Source organism: Leuciscus leuciscus (assembly GCF_965113295.1).
Source record: "Leuciscus leuciscus genome assembly, chromosome: 6".
Lineage (NCBI taxonomy): Eukaryota > Metazoa > Chordata > Actinopteri > Cypriniformes > Leuciscidae > Leuciscus > Leuciscus leuciscus.
In genome coordinates this window covers 36,138,217-36,152,765 of record NC_138730.1, presented here as the reverse complement: position 1 = coordinate 36,152,765, position 14,549 = coordinate 36,138,217, and the positions used below count along the sequence as shown (strand labels likewise).

At 35.6% G+C, this 14,549-nt stretch overlaps 1 long non-coding RNA gene across 1 annotated transcript; it reads left to right on the top strand.

The window, feature by feature from the left end:
- Positions 1–10,802: 10,802 nt before the first annotated feature.
- Positions 10,803–13,384, top strand: LOC309501611. The gene is made up of 6 exons (XR_014206958.1): positions 10,803–11,381; positions 11,753–11,806; positions 12,004–12,072; positions 12,173–12,232; positions 12,316–12,413; positions 12,605–13,384. It is a non-coding gene; the product is annotated as an uncharacterized lncRNA (long non-coding RNA).
- The last annotated feature ends 1,165 nt before the right edge of the window (positions 13,385–14,549 follow it).

Genomic DNA, 14,549 nt, shown 5'->3' with positions numbered 1-14,549 from the left:
GAGGTTTCTTGACTTATATTTAATTTAAACTTTGTCTCACATGTTTCTCACATAGAAACAAATGAGACAAGTGTAGGCAAACAGTAAGAGTAAAATGAAAGTGGATTATTATAGTTCAGATATTTTGCTCTATGACAAATTTAATGAGAAATATTAATTCATACAAAAATCTAACTTTTGATTACAGATTTTTATATCTAAATATTAAACTTTAGAATTTTTGGAAATCTTTCAATTTATGAGTGTGTATTTGAATAGGAAAAGAAATTGGCTGAACTGCCAATTCACAAAAGTTACACAACATATGAATGTAATGTGTGTTTTTTTTTTTTTTGCAAAGCTATTATTCTTGACTAATTGTATCCATTTATTCCCTGAGATGTACCAAATTTTCACAACTGAGTAGACATATTTCAGAAGCTAAGTGCTGTCAAAACAATTATTACAGACAAAACATACTTCAATTTTGCCATATCGAACCACAAAATGTCCATATTGTTTTCAGGTAATTTTATAAAAGCCAAACAATGGTAACACTTTAGCTTAGGGCCCAATTCTCCCTACAGTAGTCAACATTTGAAGTGGATCAAAACCTTTCATCAAAATTATAAATGAATTTTGAACAATACCCGCTCTTATCTTTGGACAACTTTGATCCACTTCAAATGTTGACTACTGTAGTTGCTTATTATTAGCATGTGTATTGGCTGTTTATTGTAGCACATATTAATGCATGACAACGACCTTACAAGTAATACGCAGTAATTAGGAGTTTATAGAGGCAAGAGTCTTAGTTAATAGTGATAATTGGAATAAAATATTTAAAGAATTTAAAATAAAATTGATTTTAATGTATAGAAATATATATATAAAAAAATACATTTGTATTGATTGCATTTCAAATCTTTATTATTAATATGATCAAATTGTGTAAATATACAGTATTTTCTGAGAAAACATTTAGGCCTATAGGTGATATATTGAAGCTTAATTCTACCTCCTTAAATTATGGAACTAAAAACGCTTTCTTAACCATACATATTTATATGACTATATTTATTTCACAACCTTACCTCAGAGACAAAGCTAAAACATGACGAGCATCACTCAGCAGATACAGAGTGTATAAGGAGTTAACATTTTCCATGATGAGAGATGCCTTAATTGATGCAGAATGAGATTGCGGTATCAAAAGAGGCTGGGCTCACCAAAAAAAACAACAGCGTTCTGGGTGGACCAAGAGCAAGAAAGGCTTTTTTTAATGGCAAATCAATTACTCATTTGCCCAGCGCCTCTGATTAATTACCCAGCACTTAATGTTTTTAACGACTTTGTGGACTAACTGGACTATTTAATCACCCGCAGCTCAATCCGCAGGCAAATGCTGACTTTTCCCATTCCATCACAGAGGAGAAGGGGAGAGACGCCATCGGCCGGCATCCATCACTCTTTCCCTCCCTCTACCTGAGCAATCATTAATGGAGAAAGGAGAGAGTGGAGCAGACTGCGGATCAGTCTTTCTTCTGGTTTTGTTAGAGGAATTGTAAACATCCCCACAGCCATTTGTTGGAGTGTGTTCGCTCTCTAATAAATAGTGGGCGGCTCTAGTCTGAAGGGCAAAGCTGCCGTTTCTGCTTCTGCTGTTTGTTGTCTTTCCACTTACAGGCTGAAAATCCAGCATCCGGTAGATGTAGTGGCATTCCAACTGCTGGCATATGAAATCATATTTCATAAAATTACAGTTGCTGGTTTTTTTTTTTTCATCAAGCTCATTGTGGTGTTAGCAACCTTTTGTGTCCTGAAAAATGTAGCTCAAGTGCTCGAGAGAATATCAGCACAGACTGGCTGAGATATGAACCCCCTCGCACAACAGATCTGTGGCGCATCATTAATTTCACAGAACTGCTTACCCCGTACTTGGCAATGGGATTTTCATATTTCCATTCATATGTCACTGCATAAATATATTTCTCTTTGTATATCAAACAGAATGGCAGCTGTAGTTGTTATCTCTCTAGAGCAGGGTAGACAATAAAACCACCAGGGCAGGCAAAGACAATAATGGATATACCCTCCCCAAAACAGCCCAGGATTTGGATAATACAGACCTCAGGATTACCGTGAATTATTGATATCAGGAAGCCCTTTGTTTTGTTTTTGGGGATTTCTAGCATGAAAGTCTGATTGTGTATGAACAGTGGAAGTTTTATACTAGCTCTTCAATGCAATTGAATGATTGATTTGTTGATTATAATGGGAGCATTGTGTCACTCGCAGCATAGATGACACATTTTTACGTACGTAAAGTGTTAATAGGGCAGCTAGAGATAATCTCTTCCGTTCAGCACCGATGACACCTTAGTGGAATATATATTTTAGAGGATGTGCATGCACATACACTAAGATATACACACTAAGTGTGTGTGTAAAGCTGTCAGGGGACTGAGATGGGGGCTAATGAAGCAGCCTCTGCTCCGTCACTTGGGCTGGTGAAGAGGGATGGCTTCAGGCACAGTTCCTTAACTCAGCGTTCTGCTCAAGGTTACCAGACCTTAATGTATTTAATGCTCCATAATACCTGACAGAAATGGGCACATATATCACACACCCACACATGCCAGATTTTCTTCTTTCAAATCGCACCCCTCTGAAAATCCGCTTCTCGTTTATGTATGGTATAGGGGAAGTTCTGTGTTTCAAGATGGCTTTGGATGGTAAATAATTAATGAGGATTGTTGGACTAATGGATTTTAGGGTTTAAGAACACTTCATCATGAAGGTCAAGTGGTAGATGTAATACCCTGTCCCCTTTGACCCCCAATTAATACCTTATGTTTGTACGAAAACAGATGGCCATGCAAATAAGTATTTTTATGTATAACATTTGCTGATGAATCATTCACAATAAGACCAGGGACATGCATTAAGGAAGTAAATAGGGTCAATTTTGATTTCATGTTGACTTGAAAATAAATTAGTTTTTTTGAAAACCCCATTTGCATTTTGTTACGTCTCAGCCTTCCATTAATGTCTCAGTTATAATCAGATTCTAGGTTGCTGTGCATGTCTGCTATGACATTTACCACTTGATAAATATACAGCCATTTAAAACATAGGCCTTTTATTCACAATAGCAAATTCATAATCACATAGACAGGCACTTATTGAGATGGAGCTTCATAATGAATATGGGCTTAATTGTTTTGTTTTATGGAGATTGTAGAGTCTGGCATTTTGCTGGATGCTTATCAGACAGACGAGTTTGATTCTAACAAAGTGCGGCAGAATCACATTATTCCTGAGGAGATGAGCCGAGATGGACGTTGACGGAGACTCGCACAGAAGGGAAAGAAAGCGCAGGGCTAGGGCTGCATGCATTGTTGTAAGACCAGCAGAAAAAAAGATTTTGTCACATCTGCTTGGATTCCTCACAATAACATGTTAAAATAACTAATTAAAATCATTAACCGACATTAAGTACATAAATATGAATATGTATAAATTATATTTAAATCATTTAATGCCATATTGACAATATTGGTAGAGCATGATTCAGAATTCAGCTGAACAATCACAATTCAGATTTGTAATTCAAATTCGAATTCAAGGAAGCAGAAATACACTGTATTGAAATGAAGAAAAATTTACAAAATTCATATAATATTAGTATTGAATGCATGAAATACCACCGGTAAAAATTTTTGTATTTAATTTGAATTAATACATTGACATTAATTTATAAATAAATAAATATTAAAACAAAATTTATTTAATCTAAAACATAAAACATTTTTGGTTTAGTATGCCAGATAGATAGAAAGATTGTACCACCTCAGCGATACAGTGTAAAAATACACCATATAGCGGAGATTAACACGTAATCACATTTTATGCAATAATGTTGTCTCCTAACACACTTTAGAGAGTGCTGGCAGTGATCATCTGTACTCTGATGGCTCCACCTCACCTGGTGCAGTTTATTCAAATAAGATTACAAGGTCAAGTGGGCCTGACTGACTGACAGACACAGACAGGGACGATAGATAGACAGATCAAGGACAAGTGAGGAAAACAGGATCGCAAAATGCCACAGGCCAGATTTAAAACTGCATGAACACCAAGGCATCAGAGTAAAGTCTAATCATTAGGCTATATATCTCAGACATCACTAGATTACTTTTTGTTCCACAAGAGATATATCTAGCATCATGTTCTGTGTCGTTCTGTCTAAAGGTACGTTTGCACGACAACAATGTACTAAAAAGGAATCGTATTTCCTTTGCATTTGTCAACGTTGTCAAAAGATCCCCATTTACACGGATGTGCGAAAATTATGAATTACATTATGAATGCCAGGCCAGTAGCTGGCGAGGTCCCTTTGTGAAGAAAACCTATGCACCTGTAGACTGAACGCATGCGCATGAGTTTACACAGAGACAATAACAGTACAGTTGTCAAAAGCCGTTGTCGTAAATGGATGGCCAAAACGCATAAAAAGCTTTCAGTTTTTAGTAGAAAACGGTGTCGTGTAAACGGCCCCTAAATCTGCATGAGAAGTGCTTATGCCTAAAGTGAGAAGAACACTGTGTGCGCTCAGTATCTTAAAGTCCCCCTGTAGTCAATAATTGTATCCCTTAAAACATATCTTTTATCACCAAAATGTCATATTTAAACGTTTACTCCTTGAAAATAATTTCTTCATGCCTTAAAAGCTTGAATGTAGGCTAACTCCTTGCCTCATTTAGTATACTCGGTTCTATGAATATGCAAATTAGCCCCGCCTCCACTCACACCAACTCAAAGATCCACATGTTAATGATCACACTTTGACGTGATTGGTTACAAGGTAGTTTGTGATTTCAGACCGCTTTTTAGAGACTGTCTTTGGTTTACTGCAGTTTTGAAGAGAAAATACTCAGCAATGGTGTTGACTTATGAATTTGCTCATAGTTTGTCTTAAAGCATATTAAAAACACCACATTAACATATAAACAACATTAAAAGCTTGATTTTCACCACAGGGGGACTTTAAGAACATAATATTCAAGACTCATAAAGAAATGTTTTGTACACCAACAGACAGAAACTGTAAGATAAGAGACTCTTACATCTGAAATGTCAAATATAGATACAGTCTAACACAGCTGGACAGTAAAATACAACACAAAGATGCTGTCTCCCTCTCTATCAATGCCCAAAGCTAGCTGATGTATCTGCTGCTATGGAAAAGGGCATTGATAAAAGTATCAATCCCTTCAGTCAGAGCCCATCCACATTAATTCCACATCCATTCATCAAACAGCAGGGTAGTGGACCTCCATCCTTCCTGCCCATGTCCTGCTGACTGAGAACATTTAGTGCCTGCCATGCTGGCCAACATAAGCTAGGAACCTAAAGCTCGCAAAAAGGTACTGTTCAACCAGTGATTAATACGTAATCACATTTTACGCAACAATTTTGCCTCCTAACACACTTTGGAGAGTGTTGGCAGTGATCATCTGCACTCTGATGCCTTCACCTTACCTGGTGCTATTTAGTCAAATGTGATTACGATGACAAGTGGGCCTGCAGACATGGATATTGCTCTCCCAATTTTTCACAAGATGCAAATGAAATTATCAATTTTTAATGTTGTCAAAGTTAACGATTATGTTCCCCTAATGATTTGCTCTCGCAACTAGAGGACATTGATCGTACCGTGGTCATTATCAGTGCGCCATTGCTGATTACATCTGATTAGACTCCAGGTAGTCGCCGAAATCACTCGGCCGATAAGTGCTGTTAAAACTGATTACCATTGTGATGAGAGACATCGACCGGCAAACATTTGCATTGGATATTACTGCTCATTAGTGATTAGATTGACAAAAACAAGGACAGGGGAGCAGAAAGATACAGAGGCTTAAAAAGTGTTTTGGACATGATTTAAATAACACATATATCATAGCCTAATATACACCATATTAAAATATCACATTTTCCATTTCGTATTGGATTTGCAGCAACCGAGAATGAGAATTGGATTCGATTTGTATCCCTATAAGCCTGCTGTATCATATATGATATGCAAATTTCTCAATTATCATCATGATCAAAACCGATAAAAATGACCACCTTCATGTCATGGTATGTGTCTTTTTTTGCTGTGAAATTTGTAATGATTTTTATATAACACAAGCTGGACGAAAGCAACTTAGGTGAGCTTGATTATCCATACATCATTTTTTGAAAAATCATGTTAAATTGTGAGAATATTATATACATCAGGCTTTTGAGGAACGTTTATTTGTACATCTCTCAATCATCATCGTATTGCATTATGTTTTGCCCTCCACAACAAAAACTATGATCTTTGATAATAAAACTAAGTGTTTAAATATCATCTTACTAGGAGAGATTAGAGTGACAACTGATATTTATATTCATGTAAGTATTCTAATATACTATTATAAAGATCTCATTGATTTACATTACAGCTCTCACAATTTATTTTAATATTTTGTCAAAAAGTTCACTAAACTGTTCCATTTTTCAGACTTTATTTCATATGTCAAGCTTTACATGGTTATTTCATTAATTTCTTATTTGCTGACATTATTTTGGGTAAATTATCTTTATGTCTTTGTGTCAGAGCACTTACAGTAATTCTTCTATTTGTCCAGATTAAATATCAGTTAACTTGGCCATGTATCAATATAATAAATGCCTTTTTCTTTTCAACACATAACATTAGTGACAAAAACATCAATTTAACAAGGTAGCTTTTTTTCAGGAGTGGTAAAAGCACATCTGCTCGTACAAATGTCTCCTGTCAGAGCGTAATGGACCAATTAGATTCTCCACTTGAAAAATACAATCGTGACATATCTTTGGCTTGTCTAATAGCCGATGAAGACGTAAATTCGGACAAAATGGCCCCTAATTGTCCTTTGCCATATGAGGTCGTCCGCCCAGGGAATCTGGGTAGAGGCCATGCTATAACAGCAATTAAAAATGACATAAAAACGGTGAGTGGCCTACATAACTCAGGCCTCATTATGTTTGATACGGCCGCTTCCCTCAGCTCTGCCTTCAAAGAGCGAGCACAGATCCAGGCCACACTTTGATGGGCCTGGGCTGTTTTTAGCTATTCTAGTAATCCTGCATCCCACCTAGGGTAACAACGAGAGAGGAAAAGGGAGGGAGGGATGTAGACCGAGGAGACATCACATGGCAGATTTAATGAACAGACTTGTCATGATGTGATAAATGTTGCAGGGTGACATTATTAGATGTCTCCGAAGGGAAAGACCCTTGCAGTTCCATCATGCTACTATCATGCAATTTTAATACGAAGCCGTGTCACAGGGAGGGCTGGGAATTCATATTCCGATCTTCCTTCGGCCAGTCACGGGTAGCAGACAAGCAAGACAGTGACAAGAGCTGGCATGATGTATGGATTTGATTTTACAGATGCTGTCAGGACCGAGAATCTGTGTCCTCAAACACAGTTCAGACAGGTCATTTTGGCTGTTATCAAAAAGATTGCTGCTTCTCCGGCCAAGTGCATCAACTTGTCAGAAAAGAAATAGGAACGGACACTTTAAAGCAATTCCTTGATCGATTCCAACTAGCAATTGGCCATTTTTCCTCCTCAATAAAGGTATGAATCAAATTAAACTCATCTCAGATTCTGCCGCACTTGCTGCCATAAAAAATATCTCCAGTGCCTTGCACACACTAAAGAAATTTTAATTTCACAATTACACAGGATCTCTCTCCATGAGTCCTGTCAGATCTTCGCTGAAAGGAAAAGTGAAATCCCAGAAGCAGAATAAAGACAGATGAGTATGTGGTTAAGGGGACATCGACAGCAAAAGTGAATCGGAACACCAAACCTCAGGAGCTTCCTGAGCTCGGAGATGGTACGATAAGAGCATGATATTACAAAACTACTTTGACAGCTTAATGGAAAAATGCAGAATGCCAAGTTTTAAAGATTCTCTCCAGAGAACCTATCCTTTTGCCTCTGTAGAATCCCCAACAAATCAGTCATCTTTTTTAATATAGAGATGTGAAATTTGAGGTTTTGCATTTAAATGCTTACTCTTTTGCTCTTGTGTCATGCTGCATCCACACCTATAGGTGTCAGTATAAAGTCAAAGAACTCCATTGTATAAGTGAGTGAAACAATCAAAATGAATGAATAAGTGTACCATTAAAACTAGTATTAAAAATATAAAAACTTGCAGAGGCCACAAGACAAAAATATATTTAAATTCTGTTTTTTTTTCTGGTCAATGTTAGAGAATTTAGTTTAGACATCACTGTTTAGAGAATTTTCAGACATTTTGATTTTCTGATTTTTTCCCCCCATTTTACTGAAAAACAAGACAAATATACTCATTAAAAGATTTTTTTCATAAATAGATAAATAACTTAAAAAAATGAAGAAAGAAAAATCTGTCAAATTTATTTTGAATAATATACAATTAATTTTCATAAAACATTTTTTTTTTTTGCAACGTTCTATATAATGTATTTGTAATAAAAATACAAATGGGATACATTTCACCTTACAAGAAATGTGAAAGCAAAATGACTAAACAAAAAAAACTTTTTTTAAAACAAACAAACAAACAAACAATATAATGCTTGTTCACAGTAATAAGAAACTGATTAAAGATTAAAAGATAATATAAAAAAATATATTGCACAATTCCCCTGTAGGTGTCGATATGCACTAAGACTGTAAATCGCCATTAAACAAAAGAAGTATGGCACGCTTCTTTATAGTGACCATGGTGACTCCTGGATTCACTGCTCGGTTGAGAATGTCTTTGTGTGGTCACCGTTTCATACTCCGGGTTGATTGATCTTACTTCAGACCGCGGTTTTGGAGCCTGCATACCTATAGAGTAAGCAAGGTTTGGGTTAACCAGAGTTCGGGGTATATTTGACGGTAAGTTTGCATTCTGGAATACCCCCCTGCCCTTGTCTCTTCATGACTTGGCTCTCGACGGAGGGTGGGAATAAATATCCTCCACAACTGACTGCAAACTGGCATTCAGATCTGCCTCCGTTTTGTTAGCAATGCCCAACTTCCTACGTATGATCCAATCAATTCCCTAATGGCGAAATCAAGACTATCACAACTTCCATTTCATGCCGACTTTAACCCCTTAGCTGTCACCCCCCTTTTTGAGAATGTACATTAAAATGCACTATTCAAGCTTAAATGGTTGTAATTCAAGAATAAGTTTGGTCTTGTTTTAAAGGGGAAAAATAGCAGATTATTGCTGAAGTGAAAGCACTTCAAAAAATTTAAGTATGAAAAAGTTATGGAAGTTTAAATTTACATTAAATCAAATATGATTTATTTAATATTTTTCTTTTATATAAAATATATATTTTACAAAATATGTTTTACAAAAAAATTACTATAAAATGAAAGCCATATATCTAACCAAGTTGTGTTCCAAATTTGAAGTTGATATCACAAAAATTGAAGTTCCCATGAGATTTTGTTTAGGCGTATTACCAAAAATAGCCACCGGGTGTCATTGAATTCCATTGAATTGAACTGTATGCATTCTAACATAACAAATTAATAAATTTCTGTCCAAATATCACTTCTGTCACTAAATATGGAACCTTGAGACTCAGACCTTTCTGACAATATGTGTTTTGTCAAGATTAGAACATATTTTTATCATAAATTATGAAACATAATTATGCCCAAAAGGGGAGGAGCCTGATAAAATAATTTAGAGTACCGTTTCTATGGTAACACAATGTCCAATTTCAAAACAGTTTTCACAGGATGAATTCTGAGATCGTAAGCTTTCAAATGATACCTAATTTATGATAACTACTAAAATATGTAATGTAATAAAAAAAGGCGATAAAAAAATATAATATAATATTTTAGAGGATAATATATATGTTATACTTTTTAGAAGATAATATTATTTTATATTTTTTTATTGACAAATACTAGATTAAATGTTTTATTATGAACTTTTAGCATGAAAACCAAAGTTTCAATTATTAAAAGTGTGTGCATCGACTTTTTGTGACAAACGCCAGAAACGCCTGTTATGATGTAGATTTTTTGAGGTGCACTCTTGTCATAAATTCATCTATTACTGTTCCTGCATAAATTGTAACAAAAAACAGTGCTGAAATATCTGTTAAGGAGTCTTAGACCTTTCCAACAATATATAGTTTGTCATGATTAAATTAGGATTTAATTGTAATATAGTGACGTAAACTTAGGCGTCCCGTATACGGGACGGTGAACAAGAAAAAAACCCTGCAATAAATAAATAAACATATTCAAGATATCAATTTGTAAGTAAAAGTAAAGTATTATGTGATCATAACTCCAGCCATTCCATATGACAACTTTGTGTTTATTTCCTCGTTCTAAGTTCCGCACAGGTTCCTCACAAAAGTAACTGAGAGAAAAGCTTCTATAGCCAAGATGAAACATGAAGCCAAATAAATATGATTGTGACGATATGTTCTGTATGGTTTTTTTTTTTTCGGTTTTTTTTGCGGTTTGGGGTATTTTTAATAACAATAAAGTATGGAAATGCTAACATGAGAAATGCTAAGCAGGTGTAGTATTGAGTTTATTATAAAATACTACAAATAATGCACGTCTGCCCATTATTTAATCAAAATCCACTTTAGATCGCATTCGGAAGTTATTACACGCACTCCATGATGGTTTCTGTGTTTAAACTTTATTTATCTTTATTTACTGTTGTATGTTGTGCAGAGGATGAGGTCAAAGCCAATGGGAAAATCTACACTGTTAGACTTTTCTGTAATTTCTACAGTTATTTACTTTAAATCCCCCAGTATTATACTGCTATTTCTCTTTACAGTAAATAACTGTGATTCCCATTGCATCATGGGAATTTTCTGTGACGTCTAACACCACATACAGAGACTTACTGTATTTTTTAAATTTGCTGTATACTACTGTATTTGACGTAACTGCCTCTCTGGCTGGCACCATTCCATCGTGCTTTTTATTTCCTAATTTTTGCCTTACACCGCGTGTCTACAACGCTATAATAGCCAGAGGCTGTCTATATTGGACACATTGAAGCGACCGGACCTTTAAATGCATACCTGTTTATCCCTTGTCAGAAATAGCGCGAGCGCTTGGACTCGTATCGGACTACGTCAGAAATATAACGGCCGCGGCGCATCACTACACCTATTTTTTACAGTCTATGCACTACACTGACTGTCTGGGATTTGTCGTGTCGCGTCAGAGCATCCAGTGTAGGTAATGGGGTCTGTCTTTTGTTGGATCGCGACGTTCGTGTCTGGCCCGGGGAAGAGACGGAATTCACTTCACCGAGAGAGAGAGATCAGCAAGCAAGGTAAAAAAACAAAACATTCTGTGTGTGTTGTCAGGATTGTGCTCAGTTTAACCTATGTTATAACGTTAACGTTAGCCTAACGTTACTCGTCGTCAGCATGGCGGTAACGAACTTTACCATGGTAAACTGAGCTAACGTTTCATTTTACACACTTTGTTAGATTATTGAATTGTCGAGTTAAAATATGCCAACGAACAACGCGTTTACATTAACAATAAATGTGAATAAACTAATGTGAAATTCTGTTTATAGCCTAATGTTGGCCTACTGATGAGAACCTTTATCGTTTTAGCATTAGTTTGCAAACTATACCATATTATACTTTTTTTTTTAATGGAATTTAATATTTACTTCCATTTTTGTGTTTAAAGGCAACTGCAACAAAGCGCCAATTCGCGCCAGTGACTTCCAGCAAGATTCCAGAGGTAGGCCAGCCCATTTGTGATATATTTTGAGATAAATTTGCTGAAATGATTAGCAATACGCTATGTGAAAATTGCTTTTGAGCCACTGGTGCAGACTAAGTAGCTTACAATATCTTACAATATCTTATAAAATCTCTATAAAATTGGCTAACTTTATATCAAATAAGTGACCTTTGCCTTATGTCTAACTTTATTAGACAGCAAATGAACCAATCAGAAGATGGACCATTGTCTTTGTTCAGTCTCACCAGATTAAATGTATCCAGGTAAGCACTGCAGTAAAACTCTCACTAATTCATTCATACAAAATCTAGCATTCTAAACAACTTAAGTTTATATTTTTGCATTATTTTGATATTTTATTAGCCAGAAGACTCTACCATTGCAGTCCCACCTGACTAGGAAGGTCCTAATATCAGCGCACAGGTGGGTTAACTACTGTAGGAAGGAGAACGATCATCACACAGTGATTTCTTGCATGTTTCTTACTGTGTATTTGTCTCAAACAGGAACCCCTTCACTGCAGACAAGCTGAAATGGGCTAAAATCATCGATTTCAGTCGTTCTTTCTATGGATCTCAGCATTTTTGGACAGAATTTAGGATTTGTAAGTATTAAAATTTAATCTGGCATAATTTTATTTAGTTCTTTTGTATGCTATTTATTGACAAAAGCTGTTTACAAATATATATTCTTAAGTTTTTGTGAAAATAATAATAAAAATTAACAAAAAAAGGAGGTTAAAAATAATGTGACACTAATACTCTCTCTCTCTTTCTCTCTCTCTCTCTCATATAGTGTTGGAACCGGGATCTCCTCTGAAGGACTGAGTACATTTGTGTTTGTGGGCACGCATGCAGACCAGGGAACACTCTGATGTTGTCAATCAAGTTCTGAACAGGAACCAATCTTTGGAGAAGTTCATTTATTCACAAAGGTGGACAAAAACATTGTGTTGGCTTTTTAAAGATTATTTTGATGATGACTTTTACTCCTATGCTGTAGAAAAGATGGAGTAGACAGTCAGACATTGATAATAATAAGAAATGTTTCTTGAGCATCAAAGAGACTTCTTTCAAAAACATTACGCCACTTAAATACTTCTTTTGGCCACCAGTGTACATGAATCCAACACATTTTTGGAAATAAGTGAAATTATTTTGAAGGTGGGGTTATGTGTCATGTATTGTGAAAAGAACTGTGTTTTGTCCTGTGTTGGACATTTCCTTTTTGAATGCTTAAAAATTTATTTATATTCTGCAGTTTTATGAATGTAATGGTTGATATTTCATTATAATACTTGTATAAGCTAAACAACCAATGACTACATTCATTTAGTCAAATGCTAATGTTTTGTTTATGGTTTTATGTATGTTTTCAAAAATGTTTGCAGTGAAGGACAGCACATAATGTGTTAATTTAACACGTTTACACATCTTTGTGTTAACCTCTCTGACATATTTACTTTGTTAAAATCATTAACACAATGAATGAGTTAAAATTAACACAAAAAACATTATCCCTAAACTCACCCATTAATGTGTAAAAATTTCACACATCATTTCCAGCATTGGCATGTTTATTTTGTGATATGAAATGTTTTAAATAAAAAAATGGTATTTTGTGATAACTTTGTCTAATTGGTTTGTATGAAAGTAGTACTTATGTAGGATAAAAATCAAATTAATCATATATCAAAATTATCAAATCTAATTTATATTTAGTACAAATAAAAATAATTACAGTAGTGTACTGATTAGCTTCGTTTTTACAGTAATGCACTGTATTACACAAAACTGAAATATGGTTTGGTACTGTAACTCTTAATTACAGTAACTTACTGGCAACAGTGTTGCCAGTAAGTTACTGTAAAAAACCCTTGAAAAGTCTAACAGTGTAGATACATACATGAGGAAAAATGTATTCTCGGTCAGTGCCACCTATCGTACAGGTGTGAATCAGCCGAAGGCAATCAATCGTTTGGCGTTCAGTGTGAAAGCTCCGTTCATCTGCGATTCGCTAAGCTTTATTATTGTGAAACGACCTTAAATCTTACGCAAATATGCTTCTCAAGTTAATTTATCTTGTTTCAAGAATGTTTAGACATTGTACTGGTAAACAATACAAAAATATTTATCAAGAAAATAATGTTTTGCACTTTTTACATGCATAACTGATTCCACTGGTAAGCATTTTCCTCTTACTGTGTTAAAATAAAAAAAAGCTATGTTTACGTAGCACTTACTTCTTAATACTCTGCGGAGCAGCAAAAGAGATAATGGCTTTGTCAGTCACTGCTGATAGTACTTAATGTTCCTCAGTAATGACAACAGTTCACAACAGACCTGCACAGGTGGAAAGACAAATGACAATATTTCACACCGGGTCTCATTAGAGGCTAGTTGGTGCATTTCCTGTTCCAAATACTGAAAACAATGAGTTTCAGGGGCTGCAATTTTTGGGGGATGAGAGCATCATGTTCCTGTCTGCTCAGGATTTCTTCTCAATCTACAGCAGCCCACGGTTCATGCATCATACATACATCACACACACAAGGAACTGAGACTGAGAACCTGGAAGCAGACTGCGGCCTCATCTGCTCCACAGACGTGGGCTGGGTGACAATCATGAAGCCGTACTGATTGTGAACAGAGAGAGATAAGAGGGGGAGGAAAAGGAGATGATGATGAGGAGGAGGTATGTAGAGATAGAGAAATGTGTTGATCAGGATCAGGGTTGGCTG